The sequence below is a fragment of the Lepisosteus oculatus genome, chromosome 23 (genome assembly GCF_040954835.1).
Source record: "Lepisosteus oculatus isolate fLepOcu1 chromosome 23, fLepOcu1.hap2, whole genome shotgun sequence".
Lineage (NCBI taxonomy): Eukaryota > Metazoa > Chordata > Actinopteri > Semionotiformes > Lepisosteidae > Lepisosteus > Lepisosteus oculatus.
Window position 1 is genome coordinate 14,277,729 of NC_090718.1, and position 8,683 is coordinate 14,286,411.

The following is an 8,683-nucleotide window of genomic DNA, read 5'->3' on the forward strand; positions in this document are numbered from 1 at the left end:
CTAGAAAGAGTGGGTTTTTTTTCCAGCGGTCACATACAATGACATTAATACCAGTCTAACTTCAAAAGACTTTTTCCCCCTTCACGGACGACAGAACAAAGTCGGTTTAGAAATCAAAGAAACTCGATCCTTTCCCGGGTGAAGTGTCCGGCTAATGGGGTTTGCAAAAAAAAAAACACGTTCTTGAAAGTAAATCTTTCAAATATAAATTGTCTACTCCTCTGAAGAAAATCTTTTTTGCACAACGACGTGTCACGGGTCAGCTCACTCGCAAATCTTCTTTTTGCAGCCTGTCCGCACACCTGTAGGTAAACGGTCCACATTGGAAGACACAGGTAAGACCTGCTGTACTTGAGCATTTCCTTTCAGCGATCACCTCCTCCTCCAGTGCTTCTTATGCCCCCTACTGCCTAAATTAGTAGGAAAGGGAAAAAGTTGCAGAATTGCTTTAAGCTCAAGTGCAAGTTTATTGTCATTATACTCATATACAGGTACAGTGCCTTGCGAAAGTATTCGGCCCCCTTGAACTTTTCAACCTTTTGCCACATTTCAGGCTTCAAACATAAAGATATAAATTTTTTATTTTATGTGAAGAATCACCAACAAGTGGGACACAATTGTGAAGTGGAACGAAATCTATTGGATTTTTGAAACTTTTTTAACTAATAAAAAAATGAAAAGTGGGGCGTGCAAAATTATTCGGCCCCTTTACTTTCAGTGCAGCAAACTCACTCCAGAAGTTCAGCGAGGATCTCTGAATGATCCAATGTTGTCCTAAATGACTGATGGTGATAAATAGAATCCACCTGTGTGTAATCAAGTCTCTGTATAAATGCACCTGCTCTGTGATAGTCTCAAGGTTCTGTTGAAAGCGCAGAGAGCATCATGAAGACCAAGGAACACACCAGGCAGGTCCGTAATACTGTTGTGGAGAAGTTTAAAGCCGGATTTGGATACAAAAAGATTTCCCAAGCTTCAAACATCCCAAGGAGCACTGTGCAAGCGATCATCTTGAAATGGAAGGAGTATCAGACCACTGCAAATCTACCAAGACCTGGCCGTCCCTCTAAACTTTCAGCTCAGACAAGGAGAAGACTGATCAGAGATGCAGCCAAGAGGCCCATGATCACTCTGGATGAACTGCAGAGAACTACAGCTGAGGTGGGAGAGTCTGTCCATAGGACAACAATCAGTCTTACACTGCACAAATCTGGCCTTTATGGAAGAGTGGCAAGAAGAAAGCCATTTCTCAAAGATATCCATAAAAAGTCTCGTCTAAAGTTTGCCACAAGCCACCTGGGAGACACCCCAAACATGTGGAAGAAGGTGCTCTGGTCAGATGAAACCAAAATCGAACTTTTTGGCCACAGTGCAAAACGATATGTTTGGCATAAAAGCAACACAGCTCATCACCCTCAACACACCATCCCCACTGTCAAACATGGTGGTGGCAGCATCATGGTTTGGGCCTGCTTTTCTTCAGCAGGGACAGGGAAGATGGTTAAAATTGAGGGGAAGATGGATGCAGCCAAATACAGGACCATTCTGGATGAAAACCTGTTGGAGTCTGCAAAAGACCTGAAACTGGGACGGAGATTTATCTTCCAACAAGACAATGATCCCAAACATACAGCAAAATCTACAAAGGAATGGTTCACAAATAAACGTATCCAGGTGTTTGAATGGCCAAGTCAAAGTCCAGACCTGAATCCAATCGAGAATCTGTGGAAAGAGCTGAAAACTGCTGTTCACAAACGCTCTCCATCCAACCTCACTGAGCTCGAGCTGTTTTGCAAGGAAGAATGGGCAAGAATTTCAGTCTCTCGATGTGCAAAACTGATAGAGACATACCCCAAGCGACTTGCAGCTGTAATCGCAGCAAAAGGTGGCTCTACAAAGTATTAACGCAAGGGGGCCGAATAATTTTGCACGCCCCACTTTTCATTTTTTTATTAGTTTAAAAAAGTTTCAAAAATCCAATAGATTTCGTTCCACTTCACAATTGTGTCCCACTTGTTGGTGATTCTTCACATAAAATAAAAAATTTATATCTTTATGTTTGAAGCCTGAAATGTGGCAAAAGGTTGAAAAGTTCAAGGGGGCCGAATACTTTCGCAAGGTACTGTATGTGGTATAACGAAATGCTATTGAGCTAGCTCTCAGATGGTAAGAAGTACAAAAAACAACAAGAACAAAACACTTGCATAAAAAGAGAGAAGGCACTGTGAGGTTCAAATCGTAGGTGAGAGAGGCTGGGAGTTTAATAGTTTGATAGTGCGGGGGTAAAAACTGTCTCTGATTCTGGTAGTCCGGGCCCGAATGCTCCGGTACTGTTTTCCAGATGGTAGAGGGTCAAACAGTCTGTAGCTGGGGTGTGTGGGGTCTTTCTTTGTTGATGCTTAGAGCTTTCCACAAGAACCATCTGTCATAAATTAAACGTGGTTCATGCAAACGCGTTCACACCCGTGTGGTAGGAAGGGCTGAAGGGGGTGAATTATGTATTTAATAGCACTCGGGACATTTTAAAGTGCACCTCAACCTTCTCAGCCTGATATCTGGGACAGGACAGTTTTGGTCCTGTTCGTGGACTGTAAATGAATTCGGATCAGGCTTTCATAAGGCACAACAAAAGGGGCATTTCTGTGTCTTGTTTAGAATGGATGTAGATTTGTGTATCATCACCATAGAAATGATCATTCAGACCATGTGATTTTAATAATTGTGGGATGTGTGAATGCTGAATAACGGGGAGCCGGTGTCGAGCCCTGAGGAACACCAGACTTAGTGACCCCAGCTTCAGAACTGAAACCCCCAAGTGTGAGCTGACATTAAAGACAGAGTTGAATCATTTAAAGGGGAACTGCAGTCCCAATTTCTCAGACCAGTTATAAAACCTTGGTAACAAAATAAATCCATTGACGTTACAGAAAGATTGTACGAATTTTGAATGAAGCACAAAATTGTAAACTTTGTGAAAATACTGTAAGTCGCCATGTTGTGACAAACCCGTGGTCTCACCATGGGCGAGAGTGAGAGCTCACGAGAATGGCCATGTGAAACGACCCTTCCTGCTCACTAGTCACTGTAACGACTAATGTAATGTGATGTACAGGTTGTGCAGAAGACATTTCACCACAGAAATATTCCAATGTGATCTGAATTTGTGATCTGAAAAGTAGAGTTTGTTGGCAAAACCGTCTCAAAATCAAAGCAATGTTTCTATTGGATTAAAAGAGATGTGCTCACAAGCCTGCTTGTTTACAATGTAACAAGGCTGCTTCACGGCACCAGAAGTTCTGTTGCCTCATTCTGAATCTCAGAATGTGGTGCTGCGCAGACCTGGAAACTTAATCTGTTTTGTGATGTAAATTGGAGGTTTTACAAGTTACTTTTTACTATATACATTTTACTTTTATTGTGGTTTGAAATGCACTCATCAATGCTGATTCTTTCTAACCCCAAAATATAAAAATAACATTGCAGTTCCCTATGAAGACCATGACAGAAACTCCAAACACAGTCTCAAGATGTGAAAGTAAGATGTCATGATTAATAGTGTCAAAAGCAGCACGGAGGTCAAGGAGAATAAGGACAGAGAACCAGAATCAGCAGCCCTAAAAAGATTGTTAGCAATTTTAACCACGGCGGTTTCTGTGCCATGTAATTGTCTGAAGCCAGTTTGGAAGAGTTTGAATAGGTTCTTTGCAATGAGATGGTTGTTTCATTGAATTGCAACAGCGTACTCTTTTTGTTTTGCAAGAAAAGGTGGGTTTTCTTGCAAAAAGTGTCTATAGAATATTAGAAGCCTGTAAAAATCCATTATCATAGGTTAAATTATACTCAAAGACTCCTATCTGAACAGCTTTATTAACGTAATTTGATAGACAGGATTACAAAATAATTGTCAAAACTTCTTGTACAGACAGAAGCTTGGGATACTATCCACTTGAAGAAAGGTTTCAATTGAGAGGAGGTCATTGGGCCCATCTAGCAATCTTTTTAATGTTCCCAGTCAGATTTCTTTCTTTATTTTCCTAGATATGGCAAAACACACTCTAAAATAAATATTGCTTTTAAGAAATGTCTGGATTATTGCTGTATTTATTGGTCAAACCGAGGGCAGAAGTGATTGGTCAGTACTGCACCACTGCTATCAGATTTGCATTTATTTGCATATGCCAGCTCGAACACAGAAAAGAGGGTCTCGAGAAGAATAGCATTTGTTTGGTGGGGAAACAGTTAATTGTTTTCTCCAACAGACTGCTCAGAATTGTGTCGTATTCAATGTCATTATATACAAGAGTATGTGCGAGACAGTGCTCATGCATTACCTGATCAAAGCAGATAAAACATTTAACAAGAACTGAATATCATCATTCGTTTGTCATAAAGTGGTGACTCCCTTTTCAAACACCAGTGCTTATGTGACTCAGGATGGACAGTCTGTGCTTTGCTTCTGTTGTTGCTAACAATTATAATTGTAAATAGTTTCCCCCATTTTGAGTTCTGTCTGCAGGTATTAGCGGCTGAGAATCATTTGCTCAAATTGTACAGCATTCTGCAATGAAGGGATTTTGCACTGAAGTATTTTACCACTGTGATGGTATCCCAGAAAAAGAGTTACTACATGGGGTTTAGTGTCCTTGATGTTGCTACCATGGTCAAGACCACACCTTGATATACTTCATGGTGTAACATTTGCTGTGTTGAGTCGACCTCCCTGAAAATAAGGCACCAAATCGGGTGGCCGGTAAGTTTTTGATTTGAAGGTTAATCATTATCAAAAAGAATGGAAGCCTTTATTGATGTGGAGAGCTACTGTTAATACTAGGGTTTCTTCACAGAGATGTCTGTAGGCTGTGAATCCCCTTAGGTCAAACTCACTCAGTTGTGGTTGTTGCAGTTTCAGGATATTTGCATAGAAACGTCTATCTGAATGGTAACGTACGCATGGTCAGAACACTGGCACTGTGTTCTCCTCACTCTCCTTTAAAATCTTTTCTGCACCAACAAACAGGGTATAAGGGTGTAATTATGACTTTAGAAAAAACGGATCCTGTTTCAGCGCTGATTCTTCTTTGTTGGTGTGGGCATGAAGTGGTGTCTTTTTTAAAGAATCATCAGCACATTAACTAATTCATTCATTCTCTTTCAAATCTTGAGCTTACCGTGGTTTTTATGCATTGATCGTGTTCATTAAGATGTCTAATTCCGGCACGATATTCTTTACAAATATCACGGATTTCCCACGCAGATGGAATTCTCTAAAGACAATTCCATTTTTATTAACGCAACACGCATTCAGACAGATTTTTGTTGGAGGTGAAAAAAAATGCGAAGTTGAACATTTTCGTAAGAAATATCTGAAATTTAAAATGCATGCATTTTAATAAAACAAGAACATACACCGAGGCCTGAACTCAGTAGGACACCCTGACCTCTAGCTGTTTGGAAGACGTAAGACAACGACACAGTTGAATTTGAAATGCATAAATCCTGTCTGTTGGAAGGCGGATGCAAAGCACTTTTATCGCTGCTGGGCAACTGAAGGCGAGCCGGTTTTCCTTCAGCTATGGAAGAAATGCTGTGATGCAGATGCACCAGGAGTTTAGGAAGCAGCATAGTTTTCTCTGCTCTCCTCACTCAACTGCCTGAGCCCAGTTCTCCTCTTTTATCCCGAGCAGCTTACTTGTGTATCTGTTTAGCTATACCTGTGCAATTAGCTAGGTCTGTCTGAGTGAAGTGCTGTACCGTATTCCAGGGCACGGCCTTCCTGTTCTGACCCCAGAGCCCAAACCACAGCTGCACACTGCTGCCAGGATAGTTAGACTCCACCACTTACACAAATAACCTGAAGGTCTCGAGAGAAACGTGCAAGAGCACCGCGAAACAGGCGTCTAGAGGGGATCACAGCATTTCTACAGAAGCCTGCTGGTCACTTACAGGTTATTGGGTAAGGGTCTACCAGAGTGGGGCTCTTTCCCAGGGTAGGACAACGTTAGGGCGGAGTGGTGGCTCTGTGGCTAAGGATCTGTGCCTGTGACTGGAAGGTTGCCGGTTCAAATCCCACAGCTGGCAGAAGAATCCTACTCCGCTGGGCCCCTGAGCAAGGCCCTTAACCCTAACTGCTCCAGGGGTGCTGTACAATGGCTGACCCTGCGCTCTGACCCCCTGCTTCTCTCTCCCTGTCTGTGTGTCTGTGTCTCCATGGAGAAAAAGCTGGGGTGTGCGAAAAGATGAATTCCTAATGCAAGAAATTGTATAGGGCTAATAAAGAAACATTAATTAAATTAATTAATGAAAGGTGTTCACTGAGACTTCACCAGCCTTCGGCTGAAAGCCTCATGTGATGTGAACCCTTTGCAGGCATGAAAACCAGGATCTGTGTCAGCTCTTGTTTTAAGAAGGTTGGGTTCACCCTTGGCACTAATGGCTGAAAACAATTACCGGCAGAAGGCAGACTGCCTCAGGCAGCACAGTTAGGGAAGGCTGCTGATAAGCAGTTTGCGGATACTCTAATCGTTGTCTTAACTAACACATCATTCCTGTTTTCCACTGAGCAAACAAGCACCAGGCATCAGGCCATGGCTCAAAGAAAACCTCTGGCCAACTTTGAAGGTAAAATGGAATGGAAATGCTGGCAGAGAAGTGCCTCTAATCGCTAATGGGAGATTCTGTTACCTACTATGATCGAACTCCGCCTAGAGAAATGTAATTGCAGACCTGCAGCAAATATACCGGTTTCTGAAACATGTTCTGTGCCAATCCCTGTCAGTTCCTACTGCTCACAGCCTGACGTGCCCTCCATTTTCCAAATAGACTTAAGATAAAGACACACAGTGATAGAAGCCTCACCAGCTGGCACAAACAGGCCCCGGTCAGCATTTCTGGTTCCACCCTGAAAACTGCAGAAACAACACTTCCATCGCGTCTCCATCAGCAGGTGCTGTGATGCACCAGGATTTTCGGAGCCGCTGCCTGGGCGACGCTCCACGTGCCCCTCCTGAACAGGAGCCACGCGAAAGGCGCGCCTTTCGGTCTGGTTGCGTGTGACGATGACGCATTCGCAGATGGGACCAAAGGAAAACCACTTCATCCCATAAATCGCTCATTTCTCCGTTTTAAAGGAGACGTTGAAATTGGATTTAAAGTTAGATCAATATATTGCAGGGTTATTTTCTTTTTTAAGGGCTAGACAGGCTAGGGCCAGTTGCCCCTGACAGGATGAGCAGTTGTAAGTATCTTTGGGTTATTGCTAATTAACACCCATATATCTCCTGTTTACAAGCGACCTGTTTGCTCTTGACATGCTCGAGCGCTTAATGGAATTAAAAAAAAACACAAACGTCATGACACAACATGTATATCCAAAAAGAAAAAAGCGGCAGTTATTTATCACCAAAGCGTTTTCAGCTTAGGGAATCGCAGTGTGTCTTGTGTGTGGCGGAATGGAGTTTGAAATCAGTTCGATGATTCACGCGTAACTCATTTGACCATTTTACCAGCATGATATGCTGAGGCCGTAATCTCACAGCTGCGCGTCGAAAAGTTGAAGCTTCTTATTTTAGAAGGAGGAAGACCGGCAGGCAAGGAATTGCAAAAACCAAGCCACTCGGATGTAAAAATGCCCTTATCAGCATGCACACTTCCCTCGAATCAAGCGCAGCTCTGTGCCCCTGAGCGCTCAGAAAACGGTTGTTTAATTGTATAATTGAATAGTATAATTGAAGTATAATTGAAGTGAAACGTTAAAAAAAAAAAGTTCGGTACAGCATCTCGTTTATTTCTGTTCTACATGGCACTGCAGACCTCCAATCAAACATACCCCAGAAACGCCTTCTTGTACGACTCGCACATACATGAGCGAGTCTTGGTGTAATAATAATAATAATAATAATAATAATAATAATAAACTTTATTTTATATAGCGCCTTTAAAGGTGGCTTCTCAAAGCGCTTTACAGGATAACAATAGCAATAAATAAGAAGACTACAACAATAAATAAGAAGATTTCACAAGATAGGAGACAATTATAATTACAACAATACAACAATAACAATAGAGGAGACCGTGGAAGGTGGTATTAAGAAGAGCAGAGGGGTGAAGAAGGGAACCAGTTAAGTAAAGGCTTTTCTGAAGAAGAAGGAGTAGGTGCAGAACCTAATTGCTTTTAACTCGTTTCACCCTTAGTAACAAAACGTTTTAAATGGATTCTTAATTGTGCTTCACGGTTGTTAGTAGCTAGTTGATCCAAGCATCTCCCGCAGACGTTTCCCGACAGTGGCCCGACTGTCAGCTCGTCCAGCTTGTTCCAGACTCCCAACAACTGCTTTTACAAATAATTGGCTCCTGATCTCACGTTTAAAAGCGCTTCCCCTTAAACAGCTGATTGGCTCTAATTAAAGTTCATCGCGGCGCTATACGCGTACTTTGACTGCTTCACACGTGTACGGTATTGATGCGGTATGACACACAGCCACAGATAAGCCCGTCGGAATGCTGTAGAGACAGTGTGATGAGCTCGTTTATGGTTGTTGCGTTTGGCCTAGGACGGTGCTATCATACTTCTAGAGAATCTGTAGCTGTTGCCCTAACCCACTTTTCTGAGAAAAGGAGGGTGAGGTTTCCAAAGAAAACCGGCACGGTTAGGGAAAAAAAGGCCAAAGAGGAGCGTCACAGGGGG